This window comes from Bufo gargarizans, chromosome 3, assembly GCF_014858855.1.
Source record: "Bufo gargarizans isolate SCDJY-AF-19 chromosome 3, ASM1485885v1, whole genome shotgun sequence".
NCBI lineage: Eukaryota > Metazoa > Chordata > Amphibia > Anura > Bufonidae > Bufo > Bufo gargarizans.
Genome location: NC_058082.1, coordinates 447,068,359 through 447,086,879, shown reverse-complemented (window position 1 = coordinate 447,086,879; position 18,521 = coordinate 447,068,359).

Genomic DNA, 18,521 nt, shown 5'->3' with positions numbered 1-18,521 from the left:
TGGCATAGTGGCTTCTGTTTATAGGGTAAGCCATAACGTTGTGAAGGATCCATCATTCAATGGAGACAAATGAAGACTGATGGATCCAATATGTCTGACATTTCAGCATCAAAAATATCAATGACCACCAACACTTTAATCTTCATGTCTTACCAGACATAAGTAACAGCTCTCTTGTCAATGTACTTTCATTCAGGTAATAAAGATTGAGACAGGTATTCTGTTCTCCTATTCCATCACATTATATATTTCTTAATATCTTAGTAGTGTAGGGTAAACAGGATTATCTTATAAGTGGTTTATAGCTGAGACTGAATCCCAGACATTAATAATTCTCTCCAAGGAGTTTCTGCCGCAGCTTCATTTAAATAGAAAGAAAAGTGAAATAATTTTACAAGTTTCCCTTCAGGCCAAAAACTACAAATACATTAAATACAAAACAGGTTTTGCCTTTTTCCCGTGAAGTTTCAATTTGACTCGAATAGATGGAATTTCCACTAAAAATTGGACTTTCTGGCTTTATTTATTTCTTTTTTTGTAAGTAATGTAAATGGCCTTGGGCTTGGTTTGATTACCCTGTTTGTCTGGAGCGCTGACAGCAGTGTAATACCATAAGTGGAAAATAAATACAGAACAGAGGCTGCCATGCTCCGTTCCACCCCTCCTGGTACTCTTAGTTATTCCGCTAACAGAGCAGAAGCCTTTACAGATTGTATTACATTGCCCCTTTACACACCCAGTGATGTGAAAGATGTTTTAGGCTATGTTTAATTAGAAAAGTAAAAGCAGGGCAAACACATAGAAAAATATCAAAAAATGGATGCCAGAAAATATATAAAAATGTGTTGACTTATTAGTCCTTAGAAAATGGTATTGTCATGCATTACTTTGATTATATTATGAAGTAAACTACAGATGTAACAATGGTTACTTTGACTGGCTTAATGCATTAATGCAACAAAACACTTTGCAGTAATACAGCAAATCACATTAAGGTGATCATTGCTGGCTGCATCTATATATTATTTGCTGATGCTTTACTTACCTTGTCATTATTGAGACCTCCTAGAATACATCACAGGTTCCCTACATCACACTTAATTATGTATTTCCTTTTATATCAATTTGGTTTTAGATGTGATTTGGAGTGCAAGTTTATTTGTGATTTTTTTTTTAACCATTTATTACTATAGTGACTGGGAGAGTAATTTTAAACTAAGCACCCCTACCACGGTTATTGAGATAGGAGAGCCACTATACAAACTATGTAGTACTAAGTCCAGTATATGCATCCTTCTAGTCTGGTCCTGACCCAGTTGGGAAAGGTAATTGTCTTTGGTTATTGCCAAGAACCTGTTTCCTTTATGAGATGTACAGGTTTCATTTTTCCAGTCTATATCTGGGTAGTTGAAGTCCCCCATAATAACCACCTCATTATGATTTGCCACCTCGTCTATCTCGTTTAGTAGTAGATTTTCTGTGGACTCTGGTATATTAGGTGGCTTATAATAAACTCCTATTAGTAATTTATTTATTTTTTTGCCACCATGTATTTTTTGACTCCACATATTCATGTCCCTCACTTATATCTTCTTGGACTGTGGGCTTTAGACAGGACTTTACATAAAGACAGACCCCTCCCCCTCTCCAGTTTTGATTATCCTTTCTAAACAGACTGTAACCTTGTACATTAACTGCCTAGTCATAGTTATCATCCAGCTCAGTTATTTCTCCTCAAACATCACTAATTCCAGTTACTCAGTTTTATTAGTCAGGCTTCTGGCATTAGTATACATACAATTAAGAGGTTTATGTATATTTTTTACCCTACACCTTTCCTTCTGAACTGTTCTAGTCCCTCTTTCCATTCCTTCCCCAGTCCCACTACCTTGCCCTGGTCTCTATCTGCACTATCTTCCCATCCTATAACGTAATTACCCTCCCCCCCAGTCCCTAGTTTAAAAACTCCTCCAACCTTCTAGTCATCTTTCCCCCAACACAACTGCCCCTTCGCCATTGAGCTGCAGTCCATCCCTACGATAGAGCCTTTAGCTGACAGAGAAGTTGGCCCAGTTCTACAGGAACTCAAACCCCTCCTTCCTACAATCGTTCTTGAGCCACTTGTTAACCTCACTAATCTCCCGCTGCCCTTCTTGTGTGGCTCGTGGTACAGCCAGTATTCCGGAAAACACTACTTTTGAGGTCCTTGCCCTAAGCTTTTGACCTAAATCCCTAATATAATTTTTAAGGACTCCACCTTCCTCTAACTTTGTCATTGGTTCCGATATGGACCATGAGTGGCTGTATCTTCTCCAGCCCCTACTAGTAATCTGTCATGCCGATCCGTGATGTGTCGAACTCTAGTGCCAGAATCATGACCGTGGCACGTGCAGGCTTCATATGTGTGTGGGGTGTCCATCGGGTCCATGCGCTACTGTGATGGGGACCTGATGACAGGGAGGGCAGCCCTATTCCTTTCATAGGCATCGTAGCTGCTGTCCGGGAGAGCATGTGAGATCCAGCCCCCTGGATCTCACAGGTAAGCTAGCTGAAGTGTATTACAGTGTGTAAAACATAGAGTTCAGCAGACACCTGGATGTTCGGGTTCGGCACCCGAACCTGACCCGATATTGACCCCGAACCCCATTGAAGTCAATGGGGACCCGAACTTTTGAACACTAAAATGGCTCTAAAAAAGTCATGGAAAGGGCTAGAGGGCTGCAAATGGAATCAAAATGTCGTTAAGAGCATGGCAAGTACTCTGCAAACAAATGTGGATGGGGAAATTACTTAAAAAAACATAAATATAAAAAATAATAATCTTGATCTAGGAGGAGGAGGTCCATATGGAGTAGAAGGTTGAGGAGGCAGTGGATCTGGCGGTGTAGGTAGAAGCGGCAGTGGAGGAGGTAGCCTACACTGGTTTTTGGTTTTAATTTTTAATTTATTTTTTTATTTAAATTAGGGTACACCCCAAAACATTGGGAAATATAACCTGTGATAACCCCCTCCAGCAGTGCTAAACAAATGTTCAGACAATACACTGGCTGCAGGGCAGGCCAGCACCTCCAAGGCATAAAGGGCAAGCTCAGGCCATGTGCCCAATTTGGAGACCCAGATGTTGAAGGGGGCAGACCCATTAGTCAGTACGTGTAGGCATGTGCACACATATTGCTCCATGATGTCCACGATCCAATTGGATGTCTAAAATATAAAATTTCGATGTTCTTTTCTGCGCCTACCATGTTGATCACAGTTAGCAGTGAATAAGGGTGTCACGGCCATGGTCATGGTCGTGACTCCTGTGTCCGCATGCTGTTGCCTGCGGTTTAAGTGTTGTTGTTCAGCCACAGGTGAGGGCCGCTAGTTTGTTGCCTCACTTGTGGTTGCCGCTGGCAACATGTGATTGTACTTGGCAGTATAGCAGCCGGAGCTAGGGCTAGGTAGCTTACTGTCAAGTGCATGCGGTTACACCTGAGTTGTGTGTGTGTATGTATGCACTTTGTATGTCTGGTGTGCACTTTGTTTTATGTTTGGTGTGCACTCTGACATTTTCCCTTCACTGTAGCTGCCCGTGGCAACGTTTGGTGTTAGTACATGTAGTGGCAGTGTCTCGGCCCTTTGGCCGGCTCCCAGGACACGTTTGCCACACATGTCGTTGTCAATGGTAACAGCTGCAGTGATTATTTGTGTGTATTTCCCTTTATGTGGTCTCACTACACTTCCTGGTGTTGGAAGGGTTAATTCCCTTCTGTGTGTGTGAACACTGGGTGTGTCTGTGTGGGTGTGACTACTTGGGCCTATAAAGCCTCTGTGTATTTCTCCAGTCTGAGGGGTACTTCAGCCATAACTAGCTGGAGTAGCCTCCTGTGTTATTTCACCTGCCAGTGGGGGCCACCCTTGTGGTCATAAGTTTAAATTTATGTGTGATGTTTCAGATTATGTTTTCCTTTATTATTCTGTGCAGCTATGGATCTGGGTTCCTGTGTGTGGATGTGTGTGTGCTGATTTCTATTTGTATTGTTGTGGACTTCAGCTTGTCTGCACACGGATCCAGTCAGCAAGGCTGTGGCAGGTGGCAGGTGGCTGGAACTAGTGCAGCACCTGCCATATCCATAGGCCTGTTTCTGTTCCCCTTTTTCCTGCAGCTTGGCCAGTGAGACTCCTGTTCCTCCGTGTCCAGAAGGAACAGGTCGCCTTACCCTTCACTCCTAGTTCAGGGACCGGTCAGAGGGTGAGTAGGGATCCGAGGTTCCTGAGCATGGGCCCTCCTACCTTCAAGGTCGGCCCATGCAGCTAGGAGTTAGGGACGGATTAGGGATGTGTTAGGAGGTGACCTGCTCCCTAATTCTGTCGTCCTGGCCGAGCAGCCATTAACATCTTCTGGCATCGCACGGCTGAGGGTTTTCCCCATCCTCAGCCGTGACACAGGGTTCCACACCGGAGAGGGAGCATGAGAAAAGGATACCACTAGAGTTGAGCAGACACCTGGATGTTCGGGTTTGACGGGTTCGGCCGAACTTTACAAAAAAGTTTGAGTTCGAGACCCAAACTTCACCCGAACTTGACCCCGAACCCCATTGAAGTCAATGGGGACCCAAACTTTTGAGTACTAAAATGGCTCTAAAAATGTCATGGAAAGGGCTAGAGGGCTGCAAATGCCAGAAAAATGTGGTTAAAAGCATGGCAAATGCTCTGCAAACAAATGTGGATAGGGAAATAACTTCAAATAACATAAAATAAGTAAAAATATAAAATAATAAACTTATTCTAGGAGGACGAGGTCCATATAGAGTAGGAGGTTGAGAAGGCAGTGAATGTGGTGGTGTATGTGGAAGCTGCGGTGGAGGAGGAGGAGGAGGTACCCTACACTGCTTTTTGGTTTTAAATTTATTTACCGTATTTTTCGCCGTATAAGACGCACTTTTTTCCCCCCAAAAGTGGGGGGAAAATAGCAGTGCGTCTTATACGGCGAATGTAGCTGATTTTGCCCAGTTTTCAATGATACACCCGCCGCGATGCCGTGCGGCGGGTGTATCAGCTGTGAGGGAGGAGGGGCTGGGGGCGGCATCTGCATTAATAATGACAGCGGGGCCCGTGCAGTGACTGTTCTACTACACGGGCCCCGCTCACTGTATAATCATATCTCTCTAATAGTGTGTATTACCGTACTTAAAACTAGCAGCGCTCGCCGTTCGGAGCAGAGAGGAGGCAGGAGGCAGGCCAGGAGGACGGGCACTTGCAGCGTGAGTCATACGTCACGCGCCTGCACCACCCACTTATGAATGAAGCAGGCGGCGCAGGCGCGTGACGTATGACTCACGTTGCAAGCGCCCGTCCTCCCGGCCTGCCTCCTGCCTCCTCTCTGCTCCGAACGGCGAGCGCTGCTAGTTTTAAGTACGGTAATACACAGTGCTCATTAGCGCTCATTATGCGATTACATGCATACAACAATTAACTATTAGAGAGATATGATTATACAGTAAGCGGGGCCCGTGTAGTAGAATAGTCACTGCACGGGCCCCGCTGTCATTATTAAAGCAGATGCGACCCCCATTCACTACAGGGACACTTATGGAGGGGATCTGTGGATGACAGCATAAGATGCTATATATGTGTCATCCACAGATCCCCCCCATAACTGTCATTCACAGATCCTCATCCTCATAACAGTGCCATCCAGAGAGGATCCCCCATAAGTGTCACCCACAGATCCCCCATAAGTGTCACCCACAGATCCCCCATAAGTGTCACCCACAGATCCCCCATAAGTGTCACCCACAGATCCCCCATAAGTGTCACCCACAGATCCCCCATAAGTGTCACCCACAGATCCCCCATAAGTGTCACCCACAGATCCCCCATAACAGTCACCCACAGATCCCCCATAAGTGTCACCCACAGATCCCCCATAACAGTGCGTCACCCACAGACCACAATTAGTTCAAAACCCACCAAAAGTGCACCTTTTGGTTCAAAATATTTTTTTTCTTATTTTCCTCCTCAAAAACCTAGGTGCGTCTTATAGGCCGGTGCGTCTTATACGGCGAAAAATACGGTATATATTTTTTAAATTAGGGTACACCCCAAAACATTGGGAAATATAAACTGTGATAACCCCCTCCAGCCGTGCTAAACAAACGTTCAGACAATACACTGGCTGCAGGGCAGGCCAGCACCTCCAAGGCATAAAGGGCAAGCTTAGGCCATGTGCTCAATTTGGAGACCCAGATGTTGAAGGGGGGCAGACCCATTAGTCAGTACGTGTAGGGGTGTGCACACATACTGCCCCACCATGTCGCATGTCCCCATAATGTTTACGATCCAATTGGATATCTTCTCTATCAACTTTCGATGCTCTTTTCTGCGCCTACTATGTTGATCACTGTTAGCGGTGAATCAGGGTTCCATGCTGGAGAGGGAGCATGAGAAAGAGATGCCACATCCAAGGGAGGTTAATTGTTTGAAATTTGCAAGGGGGTGAGGTGAAAGACTGATGGACATCGGCTGCAGGTGCCAACTCTGATCTTTCAGCAGGAGACTGGGTGGGAGACAATGTGAAGGAACTGGAGGCACTGTCAGCAGCCGAATCTACTATCGCCTGTACTTGTTCTGGCCTCACCATTCGTAGAGCCACATTAGGCCCGACCAAATAACTCTGAAGGTTCTGTCGCCTTCTTGCACCTCAGGAAGGTGTTTCACTTACGCGTGTAGCTGGCAGAGACCACGTCCTTTCCCTGCAACAGGAGTTCCACCAGCAACACCACAATCTGGGCCACGTCCCTTATTCAACGCCATATACCTGTTTATGCCAAATACTGATTGAGGGGTGCCATATACCTTCTTCCACTAAATACTGATTGAGGGGTGCTATTGCTATATATCTTTTTCCACCAAAAACTTGAGGGCTGCAATACACCTGCTTCCACAAAAAAACTAATTGAGGGGTGCCATATACCTGTTTCCGATAAATACTGATTGAGGGGTGCCATATACCTGTTTCCGATAAATACTGATTAAAGGGTGCTATTGCTATATAACTTCTGCCACCAAATATTGATTGATGATACACCTGCTTCCACAAAATACTGATTGAGGGGTGCTATATACCAGTTTCCCCTAAATACTGATTGAGGGGCGCTATGTACCTGCTTCCCCAAAATCCTTATTGAGGGGTACTATATACCTGTTTACGCCAAATACTGATTGAGGGGTGCCATATACCAGTTTCCGCCAAATACTTATTGAGGGGTGCTATATTTCTCCTTCCACCAAATACTGATTGAGGGTTGCGATACACCTGTTTCTGCCAAATACTGATTGAGGGGTGCTATATACCTGTTTCTGCCAAATACTAATTGAGGGGTGCCATATATCTTCTTTCACTAAATACTGATTGAGAAGTGCTTTTGCTATATACCTTCTTACATCAAATATTGATTGAGGGCTGCGATACACCTGCTTCCACAAAATACTGATTGAGGTGTGTCATATACCTGTTTACGCCAAATACTGATTGAGGGGTGCTATATACCTTCTTCTACAAAATCCTGATTGAGGGGTGCTATATAGCTTTTAAGCCAAATACTGATTGAGGGGTGCTATATACCAGTTTCTGCCAAATACTGATTGAAGGGTGCTATATACCGTCTTCCACAAAATACTGATTGAGGGGTGATATTGCTATATACCTTCTTCCACCAAATACTGATTTAGGGCTGCAATACACCTGCTTCCACAAAATACTGATTGAGGGGTGCCATATACCTGTTTCCGCCAAATACTGATTAAGAGGTGCCATGTATCTTCTTCCACAAAATACTGATTGAGGAGTGCTATTGCTATATACCTTCTTCCACAAAATACTGATTGAGGGTTGCAATACACCTGCTAGTCATACAAGCAGATATTAAAAGCTGAGACTTTTGCCAATATATTCCTGTCAGGAACACATCGGAGCCCATCATGCACCACGTCACGGTCTCTCAGAATGGCAAGGGTCCTACCACTATGCTAACTATGATGTCAACACGGTCTGTAGGTGATGAAATCCATCTCACAGCCAAGCTTCCACACAACCGCATAGCAGGACAACAGGACAACCGCATAGCAGGACAAGTAGTGTGGACTACCTCACATTTCTAAAAATGAATGAGGCATGGATCTCGGAGGAATTCAACACCTGTGACAACCAAGTTTAATTGAATTTCCTCATGACAGCCCAAAAATATCCGCCACCACCCAGTACAAATAATAGTCCCTGTCTTGGATAAATACAGCGGCATAAAAGGCCTTTTCTGTCCAGTGAATGCCTGATGTTTTTGGCTTCAGAGGAATTCAACACCTGTGATGACCACGTGTTTCAACTATTATCATTAGAGTTTTTTTCAAGAGGCTGTCATGCCCTGCTCTGACTATGCACGGAGGTCGGCCAGAATGGCAGAACGTGTTTAGTGTTTTTATTTTGGAGTCGTGCTGGATCCGCCTCCCATCGGGTGTACTGGGTGGGGTCATTAGTTTAAATAGCTTTCAATTCCAGTGCTCTGGGCGGGTTATAGAAATCAGTCTGGCCTTGGAAGCAAGGAAGGAAGGTTGTCTGTTCCAGCTCAGAAAAGATAAGTGTAATTTCAGTTTTTGTTGTTTGCTGTCTAGGTTGAGTTTGTGTCATCTCTCCCATCCAGGTTCTGTGCGAGCAGGCTGCTCCTATTTTCCCTTTTCACCATCTCAGGGAATCTAGGGTGTTTTAGCCCAGGCACGGGGACATATCATTCCGACCACCAAGGTCTGAATGTGGGCTAAGCACTGCAGGAAGAGAGGTCAGGGATTATCTAGGAGGTGACCCTTCCCCTGTTTCTCGCCTAGAGCCTGGTTGTCTGTTTATCTGTATGTCTGACTGCTCGTCCGCCGTGACATTATAACCCGCCCAACTTTGACTGTCATTGCTCAGCGGTTTTTGTGATGGCGTGAATTGAGGCGTTAGTTGACCGCATGCAGGTGCTATCCCTAGAGGTTGCGGAGCTACGTGGTTCGGTCACTCAGTGTCAGAATGCTTTGGCATCAGGTGCAGGTCAAATTTGTGTGGAGCCTAAAGTGGCTCTTCCTGATCGATTTGCAGGGGGTACGGGTGACTTTATCCGTTTTAGAGAGTCTTGCAAATTGTATTTTCGGCTGCGTCAATCGTCGTCAGGTGATGAGAGTCAGAGGATAGGTATAATCATTTCTCTGCTTAGAGGGGACGCGCAATCCTGGGCCTTTTCTCTGCCGCCCGGTTCTCGGGCCCTCCGGTCAGTGGAGGAATTTTTGAAGGCTCTGGGATTAATCTACGATGACCCAGATCGGGTCGAGATTACATAATTTATTTCAGGGTGAACATACTGCAGAGGCTTACTGTGTTGAGTTTAGGAGATGGGCTACTGAATCAGAGTGGAATGATCCTGAGTTACGTAGTCAGTTTTGTCAGGGGTTATCTGAGAGATTGAAGGATGCCCTTGTATTTCATGAATACCCAGACTCTTTGGAGAATGCCATGTCTTTAGCAGTACGGTTAGATAGACGTATCAGAGAAAGGTGTAGGGCTCCCTCCGCGCATGGGATCCCTTCTGTGAGTGGTTTCATCTCTACTGCCTCCCCGGGTGTTGTTACAGGTAACTCTGGGGTAGCGGAGGAACCCATGCAGCTGGGTCAGGTTTCTTGCCATTCTGATAGTAGAGACTTTAGGAAATTGCACAAACTGTGTTACTACTGTGGAAAGTGTAGTGATTTTATTTTTGCTTGTCCTTATGTTAAACCACAGGTGGAAGAGAAAAAGAATAAAAAACTTCCCTGACACTTGGTAGCATAAATGGTGTGGTGGAGCAGGCAGGTATGCAAGCTCCCTGCAGTTCCCGTTTTTTCCTTCCAGCTGTGGTGGCGCTAGAGTCAAGAACATTTTTTATTGAAGTATTCCTTGATTGTGGTGCTGGGGTAAACCTAATTGACTTTCTTTTTCTTCAAGGTCTTGGACTAAGTACTTACACTTTGGAGAATGAGATTCGAGTTTTTGCAATTGATTCTTCCCCTCTTTCTCAAAGGAGTCTTACTCACATTGTTCATGGTATTCACTTAGGGGTGGGTGATTCACATGTTGAGATTATTTCTTGTTTTGTCATGAAGGATTTGCCAGCTCCTATAGTTTTGGGGTTGCCATGGTTGACTAAACATAACCCAATTATAGATTGGCAAGAAGCGAGACAAATCATTGGTTGGAGTGAGTTTTGTTCGGATAATTTTCTTGGCACATCTATCTCTGGTGTGTCCACTATTGTTTTACCTCAGTATCTCTCAGATTTTGCGGATGTCTTTTTGGAGGGTGGGGCTCAGGAATTGCCCCCTCATCGTGACTATGATTGTCCAGTTAATCTCATCCCAGTGGCTAAATTGCCAAAATCTCGGCTTTACAAAGAGAGGTCATGCGAAAGTATATCGCCGTGAGTTTGGCAAAAGGTCGTATTAGGCCATCTAAGTCACCGGTGGCAGTAGGCTTGTTCTTTGTAAAAAAAAAAAAGGATGGATCGCTGAGACCGTGTTTGGATTTCCGGGAATTGAACCGTATTACAGTCCGGGATCCATATCCCCTGCTTTTGATTTCTGACCTTTTTGATCAGATTGTTGGAGCCAAGGTGTTCTCCAAGTTGTATTTGACAGGGGCCTACAACCTGATCAGAATCAAGGAGGGGGATGAGTGGAAAACGACCTTCACTGCGCACAAGGGTTATTTTGAGAATCTGATTATGCCTTTTGGGTTGACGAACGCGCCAGCAGTATTTCAGCGATTACATTTTTCATCATTTGGTGGGAAGGTTCGTGGTGGTTTATTTGGATGACATTTTCATTTACTCTCCTAATCTGGAGACCCATCAGGATCATGTGAGACAGGTTTTGACAATCCTTCGGGAGAATAAATGATATGCTAAATTGGAGAAATGTTTGTTTTTTGGTGCAGGAGCTTCCGTTCTTGGGATATCTGCTTTCTGGTTTTCATATGGACCCTGAAAAGGTCCGGGCAGTTCTGAAATGGGACCGACCAGAGAATCAGAAAGCTTTGATGCGGTTCTTGGGGTTTACTAATTATTATAGGAAATGTATTTCAAACTGTTCCACCATTGTAAGACCTCTCACTGATATGACTAAGAAGGGCGCTGACGTCTCTGTCTGGTCGGATGAGGCATTGCAGGCCTTTTCGGCTATTAAGGAGTGTTTTGCGTCTGCTCCCATTCTGGTGTAGCCCGATGTGTCTCAGCCATTCATTGTGGAGGTTGATGCATCTGAAGTGAGGGTTGGAGCGGTTCTGTCGCAGGGTTCATCTCCTGGCAAATAGGTCCCGTATGCTTTTTTCTCCAAGAAACTCTCGGTCGCCGAGAGGAATTATGATGTTGGAGATAGAGAGTTGCTGGCTATCAAGTTGGCCTTTGAGGAATGGCGTCACTGGTTGGAGGGGGCGTCTCACCCAGTTACGGTTTATACAGACCATAAGAATTTGGCTTACTTACAATCTGCCAAGCGTCTGAACCCTAGACAGGCCAGATGGTCACTGTTTTTTACCAGGTTCAGTTTTGTGGTTACCTTTCGCACAGGGGTTAAGAACGTCAAGGCAGATGCCTTGTCTCGCAGCTTTCCTGGGGGAGGTGATTCAGAAGATCCTGCTCCGATTTTGGCTGATGGAGTGGTGGTCTCCGCTCTGTACCCCAAATTGGAGATGGAGGTGTTGGGAGCCCAGGAGGGGGTTCCTGGTTCTTGTCCCCCAGGGAGGTTGTTTGTTCCTGAGGGCCTGCGATACAAGGTATTCAAGGAACATCACGATACTGTCCTTGCTGGACATCCTGGTGGTAAGTCCACCTGTGATCTGGTGTACCGGAGGTTCTGGTGGCCAGGGTTATGTAAGAGCATTGAGGATTACGTGGCAGCTTGTGAAACCTGTGCTCGGTCAAAGGTTGCTCATACTCGACCGGCTGGTTCACTTCTTCCATTGTCTATTCCATCTCATCCCTGGACGCACTTGTCTATGGACTTTATTACAGATCTGCCGAGTTCCTCCGGGAGAACAGTAATTTTGGTGGTAGTTGACCGTTTCAGTAAAATGGCTCACTTTATATCTTTAACTAGTCTGCCTAACGCCAAGACTCTTGCGCACATTTTTGTGGATAATATTGTGAAGTTGCACGGTATTCCTTCGGATGTGGTCTCCGATCGGGGCACGCAGTTTGTCTCCAGGTTTTGGAGGGCGTTCTGTTCTTGGCTGGGCATTCAACTTTCGTTCTCTTCGGCTTTTTATCCGCAGTCGAATGGACAGACAGAGCATACTAATCAAAACCTGGAGACCTACTTGAGGTGCTTTGTGGCTGAGAATCAGGAGGACTGGTCCTCATTCTTGTCTCTAGCAGAATTTGCTTTGAATAACCGTAGGCAGGAGTCCACGGGTAAGTCGCTGTTTTTTGGCTTTCATCCTCAGTTTGGTACCTTTTCTGGGACTGGTTCCTCGGGGATGCCAGAGGAGGAGAGATTTTCTTCTGCCTTGTCTTCCATCTGGCGGAGGATCCAAGGGAATCTGGAGAAGGTGGTTGTCCACTAAAAATATTAGGGTTGAGAGTGCCATCTTGGAAACTGGGTCCAAGATTTATCGGTCCGTACAAAATATCTGCGGTGATCAATCCAGTAGCGTTTCGGATGGATCTTCCGCAAACTTGGAGTATCCATGATGTGTTCCACAGGTCTTTACTGAAAAAATATGTGAAACCGGTGGAATCATCGCCATTTCCTCCTCCTCCTGTTTTGGTCGATGGAAATTTGGACTTCGAGATCTCCAGGGTTCTCGACTCTAGAGTTCTTCGGGGTTCCCTTCAGTATCTGGTACACTGGAGAGGATACGGCCCTGAGGATAGGATGTGGGTTCCGGCGCTGGATGTCAGTGCCAGCCGTCTGGTGAGGGCGTTTCATAGATCCCACCCGGATAAGGTTGGTCCGGGGTGTCCGGAGGTCACCCGTAGAAGGGGGGGTACTGTCATGCCCTGCTCTGACTATGTGCGGAGGTCGGCCAGAATAGCAGCACGTGTTTAGTGTTTTTGTTTTGGAGTCGTGCTGGATCCGCCTCCCATCAGGTGCACTTGGTGGGGACATTAGTTTAAATAGCTCTCAATACCAGTGCTCTGGGCGGGTTATAGAAATCAGTATGGCCTTGGAAAAGGAAGGAAGGTAGTCTGTTCCAGCTCAGAAAAGATAAGTGTGGTTTCAGTTTTTGTTGCTTGCTGTCTAGGTTGTGTTTGTGTCATCTCTCCCATCCAGGCTCTGTGCGAGCAGGCTGCTCCTATTTAACCTTTTCACCATATCAGGGAATCTAGGGTGTTTTAGCCCAGGCATGGGGACACATCATTCCTACCAGCAAGGTCTGAATGTGGGCTGAGCAGTGCATGGAGAGAGGTCAGGGATTAGCTAGGAGGTGACCCTTCCCCTGTTTCTCGCCTAGAGCCTGGTTGTCGGTTTATCTGTGTGTCTGAGTGCTCATTTGCAGTGACAGAGGGGTGATTTCATTAGCCAAGTTTTTAATCCAATTTTATATTTTTAGTTCTTTTAACCCCTTAAGGACTCAGCCCTATTTCACCTTAAGGACTTGGCCATTTTTTGCAAATCTGACCAGTGTCCATTTAAGTGCTCATAACTTTAAAACACTTTGACTTATCCAGGCCATTCTGAGATTGTTTTTTTGTCACATATTGTACTTCATGACATTGGTAAAATGAAGTAAAAAAAATTATTTTTTTTGCATAAAAAAATACCTAATTTACAAAAAATTTGGAAAAATTAGCAAATTTCAAAGTTTCAGTTTCTCTACTTCTGTAATACATAGTAATACCCCCAAAAAATTGTGATGACTTTACATTCCCCATATGTCTACTTCAGGTTGGAATTATATTGGGAATGATATTTTATTTTTTGGGGATGTTACAAGGTTTAGAACTTTAGAAGCAAATATTGAAATTTTTCTGAAATTTACAAAAACCCAATTTTTAGGGACCACTACAGCTCTGAAGTCACTTTGCGAGGCTTACATAATAGAAACCACCCAAAAATGACCCCATTCTATAAACTACACCCCTCAAGGTATTCAAAACTGATTTTACAAACTTTGTTAACCCTTTAGGTGTTGCACAAGAGTTATTGGCAAATGGGGATGAAATTTGAGAATTTCATTTTTTTTGCCTAATTTTCCATTTTAACCCATTTTTTTTCACTAACAAAGCAAGGGTTAACAGCCAAACAAGACTTTATCTTTATTGCCCTGACTCTGCCGTTTACAGAAACACCCCATATGTGGCCGTAAACTACTGTACGGCCACACAGCGGGGCGTAGAGTGAAAGGTGCGCCGTTTGGTTTTTGGAAGCCAGATTTTGCTGGACTGGTTTTTTGACACCATGTCCCATTTGAAGCCCCCTGATGCACCCCTAGAGTAGAAACTCCCTAAAAGTGACCCCATCTAAGAAACTACACCCCTCAAGGTATTCAAAACTGATTTTAAAAACTTTGTTAACCCTTTAGGTGTTGCACAATATATAATGGAAAATAGAGATACAATTTCAAAATTTCACTTTTTTGGCAGATTTTCCATTTTAATATATTTTTTCAAGTAACAAAGCAAGGGTTAACAGCAAAACAAAACTCATTATTTATGTCCCTAATTCTGTAGTTTACAGAAACACCCCATATGTGGTCGTAAACTGCTGTACGGGCACACGGCAGGGCGCAGAAGGAAAGGAATGCCATACGGTTTTTGGAAGGCAGATTTTGCTGGACTGGTTTTTTTACACCATGTCCCATTTGAAGCCCCCCTGATGCACCCCTAGAGTAGAAACTCCAAAAAAGTGACCCCATTTTAGAAACTACGGGATAAGGTGGCAGTTTTCTTGGTACTAGTTTAGGGTACATATGATTTTTGGTTGCTCTATATTACACTTTTTGTGCGGCAAGGTAACAAGAAATAGCTTTTTTGGCACCGTTTTTTTTTTTTGTTATTTACAACATTCATCTGAAAGGTTAGATCATGTGGTAATTTTATAGAGCAGGTTGTCACGGACGCGGCGATACCTAATATGTATACTTTTTTTTTATTTATGTAGGTTTTACACAATGATTTCATTGTTAAAACAAAAAAAGTTTTAGTTTCTCCATAGTCTAAGAGCCATAGTTTTTTCAGTTTTTGGGCGATTATCTTATGTAGGGTCTCATTTTTTGCGGGATGAGATGGCTGTTTTATTGGCACTATTTTGGGGTGGATATGACTTTTTGATCGCTTGCTATTGCACTTTTTGTGACGTAAGATGACAAAAAATTGCTTTTTTTAAACCGTTTTTATTTTTATTTTTTTACGGTGGTCACCTGAGGGGTTAACTCATGTTATATTTTTATAGAGCCGGTGGATACGGACACGGCGATACCTAATATGTATACTTTTTTTTATTTATGTAAGTTTTACACAATGATTTAATTTTTGAAACAAAAAAAATGATGTTTTAGTGTTTCCATAGTCTAAGAGCCATAGTTTTTTCAGTTTTTGGGCGATAATCTTGGGTAGGGTCTAATTTTTTGAGGGATGAGATGCCGGTTTGATTGGCACTATTTTGGCGTACATGCAACTTTTTTGATCACTTTTATTACCTTTTTTGGGAAGTAAGGTGGGCAAAATTTAAATTTTCTCATAGTTTTTATTTTTTTATTTTTATGGCGTTCACCGTGCGGGGAAAGTAACATGACCGTTTTATAGATCAGGTCGTTACGGACGCGGCGATACCAAACATGTGTAGGGAATTTTATTTTTTTCATTTTTAATTAGTGATAAATGTGTTTTTTGATTTTCACTTTTTTTTCACTTTTTCTTACTTTTTTTTTGACCCAGACCCACTTGGTTCTTGAAGATCCAGTGGGTCTGGTGTCTGCATAATACAGTACAGAACCTATATAGGTTTCTGTACTGTATTTTACTTACACTGAACAGATCTATGCTTTCAGCACAGATCTGTTCAGCACCATGGACAGTAGGACGCCTGAGCAGGCGTCCTGTTGCCATGGGAACCTTCCCCGTCTGCCACAACTTCGCAGACGGGGAAGGGTAAGGACTGGGGCTTCGGGGGGCTCTCTCCCTCTCCCATCGGGGGGCTGCAAAGGCACAGCAGCCCCCCGATGGGAGAGGGAGGGAGCCGCATCTTACTGTTAACTCTTTCCATACAGCGGTCCGTACGGACCGCTGTATGGAAAGGGTTAAACGGCTGACATCCATTCACAGATGTCAGCCGTTTATACCAGGGTGCCAGCAATGTGCTGGCACCCTGGTATACCCACTAGAAGCCAACGATTATTCGGCGGGAGGCGGGCGGGGGATCGCGATCCCGCCTGCCGCACCGCCCGCCTCCCGCACCGCCCACACCGCCCGCAACACCCCCCCTGCACCTCCCACCAGGCTAAAATCATGCAGGGGCGCAGGGGGGGTGATCACTATAGATTTGTACCACACTAAAGTTTCTGATCGCCGCGGTCAGGGACCGCGGCGATCAGAAACAGCAGAAATAGCAACAAACCGCAGGTCTGAATTGACCTGCGGTTTGCTGCGATCGCCGATACGGGGGGGTCATATGAATGATTTCAGCCGGCATCCTGTGCGGATTAACCCCTGGGGCGCCACATTCTCAATTTAAACTCATGACGTACCCGTACGTCATGGGTCCTTAAGGACTCGGGAAACATGCCTTACCGGTACGTCATGGGTCCCTAAGGGGTTAAACATAGGTATTTGACCTGTATTTGTACTGGCCTTCAGTAAAATTGTTATCCATTGACCGTCTAATAGAACTCCAGCTACATAATCACTTGAGCTTTTCTTTACGGTGAATACATAATTTGTGTGGCCTTTAATACACTGGCAGTAAAATTGATATCCAATGACCGCGTAATCTACCTCTAGCCACATACTTGTTCTTTTATGTACGGTGAATGCATAATTTTTGGAGACTGTAGTCCACTGACCTGCTGTAAAATTGATATCCAATGACCGTGTAATCTACCTCCAGCCACATACTTACTTGTTCTTTTCTGTCCGGTGAATGAATAATTGTTGGGGCTTCGAAGGAATTCAACACCAGTGACGACTACGTGTTATCGAATTTCAACTATTATGATCTTTTTTTTTTTTTAAGAGACTTGATTTCATTAGCCATGTTTTTAATCCAATTTTATATTTTTAGTTCTTTTAAACATATGTATTTGACCTATATTTGTACTGGCCTGCAGTAAAATTTATATTTATTGACTGTGTAATATACCTCCGGTCACATAATCACTTGATCTTTTCTGTGTAGTGAATGCCTAATGTTTGGGGCCTGTAGTCCAGTGACCTACAGTAAAATTTGTATCTATTGACCGCATAATGTACCTCTAGTCACATAATCATTATTTCTTTTATGTCAGGTGAATTCCTAATTTTGAAGGCCTGTACTCCCATGGCCTAAAATAAAAAATTTATAGGATCCGACAGGGCACATTTCAGAGAATTTCCCTTTAAGACGCATACAAATGTCCCCTGATTAAGACACATATTTTTTGTTGGAATTTTTGTCATTGATCCCCCCTAGTATGTCACTGTCCATGTTGTGGGACTATTTGTGCACTTCTACTAAGTATTTGGTGGCTGCAAATATGAGCTGAAGGTTTTTCAGGTTCGCCTGCCATTAAGGTGAATGGGTCCCGCCGCGAACTTGTGATTCTCGAAAATTTGATAGCGTTCGCGAACCATCCTGTCTGATGTTCGTTCATCACTACCCTACTTCATTTATTATTTTTCATAACAATGCTTTTACCCAACCAACAAGTATTTTTTTTGTTCATCTGGGTGATTGGCGCCATCTTTACATGGGCTGATTATCGAGTGTTTTGTGAAGCTTTTAGGCTGTTCATTTAACATTACCACACACACTAGGGGGAATTTATCATTAAGGGAATATATGAAGTCAGTTTTGCTTGAGTCTGCATTGGAGTACTTTATGCTACATTTATCAAATGTGACATGTTGTTTTTTTTGACTAAAAAAGCTACTCCAGTTTTCCTACTCGTACTGGAGTGAGATTGATACTTTTTAAAAAAGTCTCAGAGATAAATATGGGGTTAAACTCATTAACATAACTTACCATGTCCACTTCCCTACCGTCATTTCAAAACTGGAGTGAGTGGTGTAAAAGAGCAAAACGTTGCAACATTTTTCGAGCAATTGAGCCAAAAAGGTTGCAAAAGCCCTATTTTGCAACTTTTTGTCGCCAGAATTATGGAGTGAAAGCGTGATAAATCAGGGCCAATACCTTTGCTCTTTGGAGTAACTAAGGATTCATGCATGGCGAAGGCAGATGCCTGCACCCTGTACAGCAGCATTATCGTTCACAAGCATGAGCTACAATGTGCCATTATATGATGATACCTTTGATTACGCATATAAATGTATACACTGTGA